Source organism: Gobio gobio (genome assembly GCF_949357685.1).
Source record: "Gobio gobio genome assembly, chromosome: 25".
In the NCBI taxonomy this organism is placed as follows: Eukaryota; Metazoa; Chordata; class Actinopteri; order Cypriniformes; family Gobionidae; genus Gobio; species Gobio gobio.
Genome location: NC_137121.1, coordinates 40970352 through 40983409, shown reverse-complemented (window position 1 = coordinate 40983409; position 13058 = coordinate 40970352). Strand labels below are relative to the sequence as shown.

At 43.0% G+C, this 13058-nt stretch overlaps 1 protein-coding gene across 5 annotated transcripts in view; it reads right to left on the bottom strand.

Moving 5' to 3' along the window:
• LOC307121369 (scavenger receptor cysteine-rich domain-containing protein DMBT1-like) overlaps nucleotides 1–13058 on the bottom strand; it is a 125526-nt gene that overhangs the window by 36921 nt on the left and 75547 nt on the right. The gene's annotated exons all lie outside the window — the stretch shown is intronic.

The window sequence follows — 13058 nt, the reverse complement described above, 5'->3', positions numbered from 1 at the left end:
AAAAAATTGACAAAAAAAGTGATTTATTTTTTATTTTTTACACTTTCCCATTCATTTTCAATGTGGGGTCAATCTGACCCCGAGGGACTTAAACGGTAAAAAACTTTTTACACACCTTTAGAACAACCAAATCAAGCCCAGATTTTTTGTGTATGTTTAGATAGATTATGTAGGAAAAGTCACAGAGTCTCATGGCCCTGAGATGAAGGGAACACTTTTAAAAAATGGAGGAAAAGTCCAGTGGGGTCAGCTGGACCCCAAGGGACGATTAAGGGTTAATAAATGTAATTTTCACTTGTGTTGTCCTTGTGTTGATAACACAGTAAAGATGCTCTACAAGTTAATAATTTCTCACCAATCTTTCAGATAATTTGGTTGACCAACTCCCTCCAGTTAACACAGGGCTCCAGACTAACTTTTTTCACTAGGAGCACAGTGGCCCCCAACTGAAAATTTTAGGGGCACAACCAGAAAATTTGGTGCGCACACCGTAAATCAACATGCTAAGCAAATCTACTCATTTCCACCATATTACTAATAGGGATGGGTACGTTAAGGTTTTAACGGTATTACTTCTCTTACCGATACTTCTTATCGATCCGGTACTTTAACGGTATTCTTATCGGTTCTTTTTATTATACTGTATTTTTTTTTATGAAAAAAAAACATAATCAAGAACATAATTAACATGGATTTATAATCTGAAAAGTAAAATATCTATAGCAAAAGAAACGTTTGAACAATGTTTGAACAATGAGCAATGTTTGAACAAAAATATAAAACATCTATTTGTAAATGGACCAGTGTGTAGGCATTCGGAAGTAAGTAAGTAAGTAAGTAAAATTGATTTGTATAGCACATTTCACAGATAAAAATCACTAAGTGCTTCATAACAGTACAGTACCTAATCAAACAAGTAACAAAAACAATTAATAGATAAGAAAAATAAACAGAAATGCACAAAAGACCGACCTAACCACCCTTCAGTCTAGGTGAAAGCCTCTTTAAATAGAAGAGTTTTCAACAGTGTTTTAAAATTTTCCACTGAGTCGAGGCAGCGTAAGGAAGGAGGCAATGCATTCCACAGCCTAGGTGCCATAGCTTGAAATGAACGGTCCCCTCTAGTTTTAAAATGCGTGTGGGGGGCCACTAAAAATCTTTGACCTGTTGATCTTAGACTATGTGAAGACGTACGCAGCTGTATCAGGTCAGAGATGTAACAGGGCGCCTGTCCTTGTAGGGCTCTAAAAGTAAGAACCAGAATTTTAAAGTGCATTCTAAATTTCATTGGTAACCAATGAAGTGAAGCTAAGACCGGTGTGATGTGAGCTCTTTTACTGGTGTGGGTTAAAAACCTTGCAGCAGAATTCTGGACAGTCTGGAGGTGACAAGGTGACTGGAGGTGACTTTCTTATTTAGACAAATAAAGAGGCTGTTACAATAGTCTAAATGGGATGAGATAAAAGCATGAATAATCATCTCCAATTCGGCCTTTGAAACCAAGGCTCTTATTTTCGAAATGTTCCTTAATTGAAAGAAACAGTTTTTAATAGAAGGTCTGCTAACATTAATATTACTTTGAAAGAACAAACCTACAAAGAAATCTAATAAAGTAATGAAATGTAAAATAACACTGCATAGTTCCCCTTCGAGGGAACTCGCACTGCGTCATCGAGTAACATCACTCTGGGAACGCCCACAGCGTTGCGCGTCTGAAGTATGAATGAAATCAAGCCAATCTGATTGGTGCTGCGTCATGACGTAGTAGACGACGGCATACCCGGAAGATACAAAGGGACGCTGATGCATAAACACAACAGCTTTTGCTCTTCAGCTGAGCGCTCTGTGTATTGTCAGTCTTATTTGGTGTTGTTTGTCTACCAACGTTGTTTCACAAGCATTTTCTCAGGGCTCGCGAACTCCTTGGCTGGTCCCGTGCCTGTTGAGGCAGCACGGTTGATCAATCATGGGACTCGCAGATGGGTCTGTCAAGGGAACTGAGGCATCTGCTGAGGCATCTTCTTCTTCCCTGTTTGACAGTTCCATTGTTCTCCTTCCCCATGTGGAAGCCCTCGCTGCGGCTTCTTCCCCCGGGGTGGAGGACCCGATGCGTGAGCTGTCTGATTCTGAGGAATTAGAGGGGCTCCGTATAGAGGCTCGTCATTTTCCTAAGGCAAGATTCAATCACGCATCGCCGCGGCGGCACGTAGGTTTGGGTATGCTATTAAAGTGATACAACATGACACGGTATGTGATAGGGCATGTGATACTGTTGTGGTGCGCCTTTCGGGTGTTTTAGCCTCGCGTCTGTTTGGCTTTCTTGAAATCAATGAAAGGGATGAAAGCCAATTGTATTATAACGGCTTGAGCCACGTTGCTGAGGCAACGTGTGGTTTACGAGTCCGTATAAATACAATGAAACAGTATCGTCTGATGATTATGGCTGCATTTAATTCTGAGGAATTAAATTAAAATATTATCTGACTTTGAGGAGTTAGATGTATTTTTTACTCAGCCTATCATTCAGACCAGGTTGCACGGGTTGGGTGATTATGGTGGCATTTAATTCTGAGGAATTGAGTGTCATGTTATCTGACTTTGATAAGTTAGATACTCAATCGGCTGTCACCCAAGCGTGTTTGACTTGTCTGGATATTCATCTAAGATGGGAGCAAATCATGCATGGGCAGTTCCTGAGGGGTCTGCTTCCATGCATGGTGAGGCTGCTCCTCCTTGGAGCCCTCCGGAAGTTGATGTTGTTCTCGCCGCCTTGTGGCCTGCGGGACACATCAGTTTCAGGCAATTGCTAATCGCAGTGTCCGCCCAACCGAGGAGGCTCGGTTGGCACCCGAGGCCGGCCTCGAGAGGCTGGTTCCCTTAGCAGATTATCTCGGCGCATGGTTCTGCCTCCGAATATATCTGCATGGGCCCTGCGTAGTGTAGAACGGGGTTACAGGCCGCAGTTCAGTTCCCTCCCCCGAAGTTCAATGGGGTGGTCTGGACTGTGGTCGGCCCAGGAGGTACACTTCCTGTTGATCAAGGAGGCTTTTGAACGTGTTCCTCCGCCAGACAGGGAGTCCGGGTTCTACAACCGTTACTTCATAGTTCCTAAGAAGGATGGTGAGTTGCGTCCAACTTTAGATCGGAAGTACTTGGATCGTTCTCTGAGGAGATTCAGATTCAAGATGCTCAAGCATTCCTTGCCGTGATTCAGACCAGTCTGAGGACTGGCCTGTCACGGTGGATCTAAAGAGGGCGAATTCCTGAGGTTCGCTTTCGGGGGCGAAGCAAATCATTATCGGGTCTTCCATACGGCCTGGCTTTTTTCCTCGCGAGTAGCAGCAGTTCGGCATTGAGATGTCGTCCTTGGCTGCTCTCAGTGCTTGGGGTTGAGACTCTACATTCAGTAGCGTGTTGACGCCTTCTCAGAGAACCGTGTTCCTGGAAGCGGTATGGGATTCTCTACGTTGCGGGCACGATTGTCCCCAGTGTGTATCGAGTCCATACAGGCGATGGTCTCCAAAATGAAGCTAGGTCGCAGCATCACTGTGTAGCAGTTTAGGGCTGCTGGGACTTAGGGCAGCTGCGTCCAACAGAATATCTCTTGGCCTGCTGCACGAGACCCCTACAGTGGTGGCTGGGAACCAGGGGTTTTTCCTCGAGGGGAAAACCATTCTGTATGATCAGGGTAACGCGCAGATGCCTTCGTTCCCTCGTCATATGGAAAAGACCTTGGTTCCTGTCCCGGGGGCCAGTGCTGGGAGCATCATGTTGCCGGAAAACCGTTTCAACTAATGCCTCCCTCACTGGTTGGGACGTGGTCATGGACGGCCGCTTTGCGGGAGGTCTGTGGGAGACCCAGCATTCTTCCTGGCACATCAACTGCCTGGAAATGCTGGCGGTCTACAAAGCTCTGAGGAGCTTTTTCCCGGAGCTCCGCGGCCACCATGTCCTGATACGCTCTGACAACACCTCAGTTGTCGCGTATCTCAATCCTCAGGGGGGTCTGAGGTCTGAGCCTCTTTGCAGACTGGCGCATCAGATCCTCCTGTGGTCCCAGGGGAAACTGTCGTCTCTCAGAGCTATTTACGTCCCCGGGGACCAAAACCAGGGAGCAGACGTCTTGTCGAGGCAGGGGCAGAGGCCCGGGGAGTGGCGACTCCACCCAGTGGTGGTGGAGGCCATGTGCGAGCAGGGGCGCGGGAAGATGTTTTAGGTTGGGGGTGCTGTGATTTTTGATTGGGGGAGGGGGGGGGGGGGTGTTACAGGAAATACATATTGACGCAAAAAAACTGCCTACCTTACCAGAGCATGTAAGCAACCGCCCACCGTTAAAATGACGTGCGCTCAAATCCCGCTCCGATATGACATTTCTCTGTAGCCTACTATAGGCCTACTTGTAGCCAGTGTTGGGTAAGTTACTCTAAAAAAGTTATGAATTTAAATTAAGTTAATAATTAAATCTTCAATAGTGTAATTTGATTAGCCTACTGTAGCTACAAATTACTCTCTCCAAAATGTATTTAATTACTTATTACTAATTAGGCTACTTCCCAAATCTATATCAACATCGACTGCGATTCAAGGATAGACTTGAAACGGTTCTTTTAATTCATTAAAATAAATAATATAAAACTACATCAATTATTCTGACCAAAGTATTAGTGTTAGAAGGATACATAAAAACATGCATTTTAAAGTTAGACTTTAAATGTTGATGTTAATTCCATTATTGTATTATATATCATTGTATTTAGTAGGCTATTTAGTTCAATTACTTCAGAAGTAGCCTAACTGTAATTAAATTACAGAAAAAATAATCCCTTTTCTTTACTTTTTCAAGGGAAAATTACAGTAACTAATTACTTAGTTACTAGTTACACCCAACACTGCTTGTAGCCATTAAAACATGTATTTAGTTTCAGTTTAAATATTATAATGTTATTTTTTTATTAAATGTAGGCTACGTTGAAAAGTGAACAGGACACATAAGATGCATAGCCTTTATCAGAAGACGGGGGTCTTCAATAAGTTAAATAATACTGCAATAAGTTTTGTTTTGTTGAAAGCCTTACATTGAATTTCGTTTTGTATACATTGTATCTTAATTTTAATAAATATTTGATCAACCATATTGCCCGGATTTAATAAATAATAAGCAAATAGCCTATAACAGACAATGCCATGGAGGCGGCGCGCTGCGTGAACAACGGCTTAAATGAACAACTAGCCTACTAGAAAAAAAAAAACTACAACAACAAAAAAAAAAAAACTTAGTCTGGGGCAGCCCTATTTCAGATAGGCCTATATTTGATCAAGAATGTCACAAAGGGAGTTCTGGGTTGAGCGCGCGGTGCTGAGCGGAATGAGCTTCAGAAATCAACGGAATCTCCAGAAAGGCGCTCTCCACTGGAGGAAATATTACCGCTCTTTCTATATACGCACACACCGCAACGGTCACAATATGACCTCATGTAGGCTATGTTTTAAAAACATAATTCAACATATAAATAATACTTTTTAATGGGCCACTTAAAATGTTTATTACAAATAAATGATTAAATCCTAAAAATGAATAAATGTAAATGAACAAAAATGTGCATTGCAATCCTTTGAAACCAGGGGGTGCTGCAGCACCCTCAGCACCCCCACTTCCCGCGCCCCTGTGTGCGAGAGATTCGGCCCAGTGGAAGTGGACCTATTCGCGTCTCGAGAGACGTTCCACTGTCCACTGGGGTTTTCTCTCAAGCGTCCAGCCCCAACATGATGCAGACGTGGCCGAGGCTGCGTTACCCGAGACGTTTTCACTGTTTAAATTGATAGATTAATGCTTATAAAAGCTAAAGTTATTCATTCAAGAGATAGGAATATTTTCCCTTTGCCTTTTGTTCGTTTCGAATTAATGGCTCAATCGTCAGCAGGTTTATTAGACGCAGCCCCTTTAAGACCAAATGCAGAACTAATAATATCATATTTTCCTATTTCTCCAAACTATTTACACCCATTTAAGATATAAACTGTTAAAGTAACTACTCTCCAATCCAGTCATTTTGACACAGGCTATTTGTTTATTTGATGGTTTAGACGCGTACACGAAGCCTAAAAAATAAAGTGCAAGTCGGTCCATTTCGCAGCACACACGCATAAGCCGCCTTGAAGTTGGAAACAGCGTCTCTTGCGTGGATTATTGTGCATTTAATAGCTCTTTATTATCAAACACATCCCGCAGTTTGGCAACAGTAGAGACTGCAGTTTACAACAATGACTGATTCTGACGTTAAATTTAGGTTTAGGGAGAAATGAAAGCGCAAGGCTGTGAAGGGAAGGATGTCACGCTCGACGGACCACGGCTATAGGAATAGTTTTACCTCATATCTTCTTTTTATAATTATTGGAAGCCGAAATCGAAAATAAAATTATTTTAATATCACAGCACATCCCTAAAGTTTAAGCAGACTAAACTTTTGTGTAGTTCTCTTGGCCATGCTCCCTCATTAGGCTGACTGTGGTGTTGTGTTCGCTGTAGCTCCACGTGAGAGAGCTCGTTCGCTTTCTCTCTCTTCTGGATTGCGAATAGCAAAAATGCATCATGTACAAATGATTTAATATTATCTCATATAGAAACGGCTGGGAAAGATATAATTTGACAGATATAACGTCTATCAATTATAAATAGTAAGTGTATTTTCTTAATTTCTCCAGTACCGACAGCAGGCAAATTTACTGGTCGCACATGTGCGACTGGATGTAAAATTCAGTCGCACACTCTCAAATTTTAGTCGCAAAATGCGACCATTTGGTCGCAGTCTGGAGCCCTGTAACCTTAATCCCAAATGATTGAACACCCCCTTGATGGGAGTGTTCTCATACTGCTAAGGTAAAAAGTCCTTGACTGGGGCCTTGGACTAATGCCGCCTTCACGTTGTAACAGTTCCAGTAAACTGTTACCTGTGTTCCATGTTGAATGTAAGGTGTAATTTTACTCCTGGCTTTTAGAGGGCGCTAATGAGTTATTATGGGGAGATTTCTCTGAGCCAGAAGGTAAAAGGAAGCAGGAAGTATGTGTAGGATATACCTGTTAGCTGGGAGTGTTTGCTCTTACCATGCTGCTTTATGGAAAACCCTTGTTGAGGAACCTTTGGGTTCTACTTCTCAATGTGAGTTGATTTGACTGTTTCTTTATCACTTGAGGTTTTGAAGGGGGAAATGTATTTTACTTGATGAACCTCATGTTGTATTGTTTGTTTTGTACAGAGGGGTTTGATATCTGCTTGATTTTGAGGACATCTCAACCGGATCAAGCTTGTAATTTATTTCATTCAAGTATACTTGGGATGATGTTTGAACTCTTATGAACTGGACACTTTACACTTTTTCTCTGGATCAACCTTTATTGGATATACTTGGACTACATGCTTCTAACATCACCAATGGTGTGCTGAACCAGAGACCTTGGGGGGAATTTTGGGTGGACATTTATAAGATCTCGTTTCAGGTGGTGAAAGATTCATTCTGCTTCAAGGAATGTTATCACAACTCTTGTACTATACTCAAATGGTGTATTCTTTTGATAAAGGAAATATATTATGGTATTAAGTGGTGATTGATCCCTCCTCATTTATTTATGTGACTTAACATGAGTGTTACATAATTTGGCGCCCGAACAGGGACCTTGATCACCATCTTAATATTTTGTGAAATAGTAAAATGAGAGTGTGCTTTTGCTGATAATTGCCTTATCTTTTTGTGTCAAATCCGGTTGAAGCTCCTGCATGAGACAACGTTGAGTATATGCCCAGAATGGATCCAGACTATACTTCTGAACCGTTCACAACCCGACGTGAGCCTGTCCAAGAGCTAATATGCTCATTCAGCAGCCTGTATTTAGAGTCAGAAGGAGGAGGAACTGGGCCAGAAGAGGACAATGATTTAAACTGTCTACCACCTCCACCACCATTGGAAGAGGATGAGGAAAGTCTGATCAGTCTTGCCATCACAACAAAGGTGAGTCAACTGGGGCACCGAATGGATAAGATGGAGAGCGAGAGTGTAGAACGGGTTCGGGGAGTGGAAGCTTCCCTTCAGAATCTTTTTCTGCAATTTGATCGTCGCTTGATGGCCATTGAGGGGCAGATGCCAGACTTGAAAAAATTAATGTCCAATCAGTCATCTCTGGACAATCAAAGTTTGAAGAAGGTTGAGGAAAAACTTGTTGACTTTGTAGAAGAGAAATGTAACAGCCTGAAGAAAACTCTAGAAGACCAACTCCAAGAGATGGGTAAAGCTTTTATGGATTGCATGAAAAGAAGAGACAGTCATCTTAAATCGTTGTATTGCCTTACACCTGGGGCGACTTCTACTCCAACTACCCCGTCAGCTCAAGATGTACAGTTATCTCACGTGTTGCATCAACCGCCTTATAAGATGGCCATTAAAATAGAATTTCCTAAGTTTGGGAGCACAGTAGATGAGGACCCAATTGCTTATCTGGAGAAATGTTCAGAGTATTTAGCCGTGCGACCCATGAGTGATGCAGAAATACTAGCTACACTGCCATCGGTGCTGACCCATACCGCCAAAGATTGGTGGGTGGCTGAAAAGGCACAAGTTAGGACATGGAGTCAGTTCAAAGCTGCCTTTCTGCGGTCATTTCTTCCGGATGACCATGAGGTTGAAGTAGAAAGGCGGATAAGAGAGAGAAAACAAGGGATTGATGAGGATCTCCGAACATTTGCTTTCCAGTATCGAGCCTTATGTCTTAGACTTAAACCAACGATGACTGAGAAGGAGATTCTGCAAGCTGCTTTGAGAAATTGTAATCCCCGCCTCGCTAGTATTTTGAGAGGAACAGTAAATACATTTGACGACTTGGTACGCACAGGAGCTTTGGTAGAGCGAGACATTGCTGAGGAAAGGGGCTTCTGGAAACAACGACAGGCTGAACAGTCATCCAGAAAAGGGGGCCAGGACAAGTATTGCAGAGGTAAGCCCGGAAGTCACAGCATGGCTTTAGTGACTAGGGGAAATGTCAAACTTCTGACCTTGACTGTAACCTTGTGTAACCACCCTTGTGAAGCCATTGTGGATACAGGCAGCTCATACTCATTAATCCAGGAGTCAATGTGGAGGAGATGGAAGGATGAGACCGAGTCTTGGCGGTCTAGTAGAGGTCAGACATTTACCCTGGCAGATGGCCATATCCAGAGGGCGTTAGGTGAAGTTTCTTGGGAGTGTACCCTGCAAGGATGTACTAACCTGTTGCGATTATTCATCATGAGAGATAAGGACCTCGCTTTTCCACTCATCTTAGGCCTTGAGTTCCTTGTGACGTGCAGAGTCAAGTTGGACTTTGATTCCTCCACATATTCATTGCCTGGACAAAAGGAAACACTACATCCTTTCTCTTGTTATGACCAGCCACCCTCAGTTAACATACACTGTGCACTACCAGTAATGCAAGTGTCAAGTGGAACAGCAGATGCCGTCAAGGATTTGGTGGGTCTAGCTGATGCCTCACGGACAGAGAAGAGGAGTTTAGAGGGGTTGCTATTTAATTGGCCGACTGTCTGTACGGATGCATTAGGTCAAACTTCCATCATAAAGCATCAGATTATAACTAATGACCCCCTTCCAGTACGGAAAAGAGCCTATCCTGTTCCAATCAATAAGCAGAACTTCATTGATGAGGAGGTCAAAGCCATGTTGAGTAAAGGTATAATACGGCCATCTACATCTCCATGGGCAGCTCCAGTGGTGTTAGTACCTAAGAAGGATGGGGGTATGCGGTTCTGTGTGGATTATCGGGCATTGAATGCTAAAACCCCGTTGGATGGCTTTCCTATGCCTCAGATACAAGATATATTGGAGTCTGTCTATGGAGCAACAGTGTTCAGTACATTAGATCTCAAGACTGGGTACTGGCAGGTGGAGATGGATGAGGGTAGCATACAAAAACCGCTTTTGTTACCAAGTACAATCAGTATGAATTTGTCCGCCTACCATTTGGTTTGAAAAACGCTGGAGCAACATTCCAAAGGTTGATGTACAAAGTACTACAAGGTCTTATAGGCAAATGTTGTTTTGTGTATATAGATGACATTGTCATATACTCCAAAGACATCCAGCAACACTTCCAAGATCTGAAGAAGGTGTTTTCTGAGATAGAATTTGCTGGCCTGACCCTTAACCTCAAGAAATGTAAACTGGTAAGGAAATCACTGACTTTTCTGGGACATGTCATTTCAGCCGAAGGTATCAGGACAGAAGTTTCTAAAGTGGATGCTGTCAAGAATTTTCCTACGCCCAAGAACGTTAAAGAAGTGGGGCGATTCCTGGGTCTTGCTGGGTGGTATCACCGCTTTATTCCGCATTTTTCAGAACGTGCTGCTCACCTTCATGCACTTAAGAGGAAGGGTGTACAATGGAACTGGTCCGAGGAGTGCCAGCATTCTTTAGATGACTTGAAGGATGCCATGCAAAAGGCCCCAGTTCTTATGCCCCCTGACTCAAATAAGTCATTCAAAGTGCAGACTGATGCAAGCGACTTCGGTCTTGGAGCTGTATTGACTCAGGAGTCAGAAAAGGGAGAACATGTCATCGCCTATGCATCCCGGCTGCTTCAAGGAGCCGAAAAATCATATACTGTTTCAGAGAAGGAGTGCCTCGCGGTGGTCTGGGCGGTCGAAAAGTGGCGACAGTATCTAGAAGGGAAAACCTTTGAAGTCCTTACTGATCATGCCGCACTCACCTGGGTGTTCAACCATCCTCGTCCAACATCAAGACTTACCAGGTGGGCTATCCGACTCCAAGAGTTTGACTTTACTGTGAGGTATCGGAAAGGAAGGTGTAATGTTGTACCTGATTCACTATCCCGTGCAATGCCTGAGGGAGGTTCGCTGGGGTGTGTTGCAGTATGCCAAGCAAAAGACGCGAATGGAGACTTACCGATTAACTGGGAAGAACTTGGTCGAAGTCAGAAGAGTGACCAGTCGTTGCAGCCTTTGTGGGATGAAGCAAAGTGTAACCCAATTGACACCCAACGTATCCATTATGTGATTCAGAACAGTTTCTTGTTCAGAAGTGTTCCTGAAAGTCAAGAGGGTCATAGTCTACAAGTCGTCATCCCAAAAGATCTCCGCCAACAATTTCTCCAGTTCTCACATGACAATCCTTTAAGTGGTCATCTTGGGCGCATGAAAACATTGCGTAGACTGCTTAATGTGGTTTACTGGCCAGAAATCCGACGCGATTTGTGGAACTATTGCAAACAGTGCCAAGTTTGTCAGCAATACAAGCCTCGTATATCCAAGCTTTCCGGAACCCTTCAATCTACTCCTGTGGAAGAACCTGGATATATGGTGGGCATTGATCTTATGGGTCCGTTTCCAAGGAGCATGAAGATGAATGAGTACTTACTGGTTACTGTTGATTACTGCAGCAAGTGGGTTGAGGTGTTCCCTTTGCGATCATCTAAGACACCTTTGATATCTAACATCCTTATCAAAGAGATCTTTATTCGATGGGGGGTACCTACTTATTTGGTATCAGATAGAGGACCCCAATTCACCTCCCAGCTTCTGAACGCTACCTGCAGACAATGGGGGGCAATTCAAAAACTCACCACTGCATACCACCCGCAGACTAATCTGACAGAGCGGGTAAATCGAATTCTTAAGACCATGATTGCCTCATATGTTAAGGAAAATCACAGGAATTGGGACCAGTGGATCCATGAGTTCAGGTTTGCAATCAATTCATCTTGGCAGGAGAGTACCAAATATACCCCAGCAGAAATCGCTCTAGGACGCAAGTTGAAAGGACCTCTTGAACTGTTTCAATATCGTTCACCTGATCCTGATCAATCTGCATATGAAGTTATTGAACGTCAGCAATCACTTCTGGATAGAGTACGGGAGAATGTCACGAGAGCCCAGAGCAGACAACAGAAATACTACAATCTGAAGAGGAAGCAAGAAACTTTCCAGGAAGGGGAACTCGTATGGGTTCGTGCTCACCCGTTGTCTCGTGCAGGGGATGCTTTTATGGCCAAACTAGCTCCCAAATGGTGTGGGCCTGCCAAAGTATTAAAACAGTTGAATAAAGTAAACTATAGAGTTGAAATGTTAGCTGATCCTATGCAAGTTGAAACCTACCATGTAGAAAACCTGAAAAGGTTTTACGGCCAGGTCAGGCCTTTTTCTGGAAGGGGGAGTGTGTAACAGTTCCAGTAAACTGTTACCTGTGTTCCATGTTGAATGTAAGGTGTAATTTTACTCCTGGCTTTTAGAGGGCGCTAATGAGTTATTATGGGGAGATTTCTCTGAGCCAGAAGGTAAAAGGAAGCAGGAAGTATGTGTAGGATATACCTGTTAGCTGGGAGTGTTTGCTCTTACCATGCTGCTTTATGGAAAACCCTTGTTGAGGAACCTTTGGGTTCTACTTCTCAATGTGAGTTGATTTGACTGTTTCTTTATCACTTGAGGTTTTGAAGGGGGAAATGTATTTTACTTGATGAACCTCATGTTGTATTGTTTGTTTTGTACAGAGGGGTTTGATATCTGCTTGATTTTGAGGACATCTCAACCGGATCAAGCTTGTAATTTATTTCATTCAAGTATACTTGGGATGATGTTTGAACTCTTATGAACTGGACACTTTACACTTTTTCTCTGGATCAACCTTTATTGGATATACTTGGACTACATGCTTCTAACATCACCAATGGTGTGCTGAACCAGAGACCTTGGGGGGAATTTTGGGTGGACATTTATAAGATCTCGTTTCAGGTGGTGAAAGATTCATTCTGCTTCAAGGAATGTTATCACAACTCTTGTACTATACTCAAATGGTGTATTCTTTTGATAAAGGAAATATATTATGGTATTAAGTGGTGATTGATCCCTCCTCATTTATTTATGTGACTTAACATGAGTGTTACAACGTGCTATCGGAAATTTGATAATTCCGACTTCTGAAGTCGTGATTACGAGCTCATTGCATTCAAGTTTCAAAATGTGAGGGCGTTCATGTGCAATTTTTACCTAGGAAACTCGTATTTA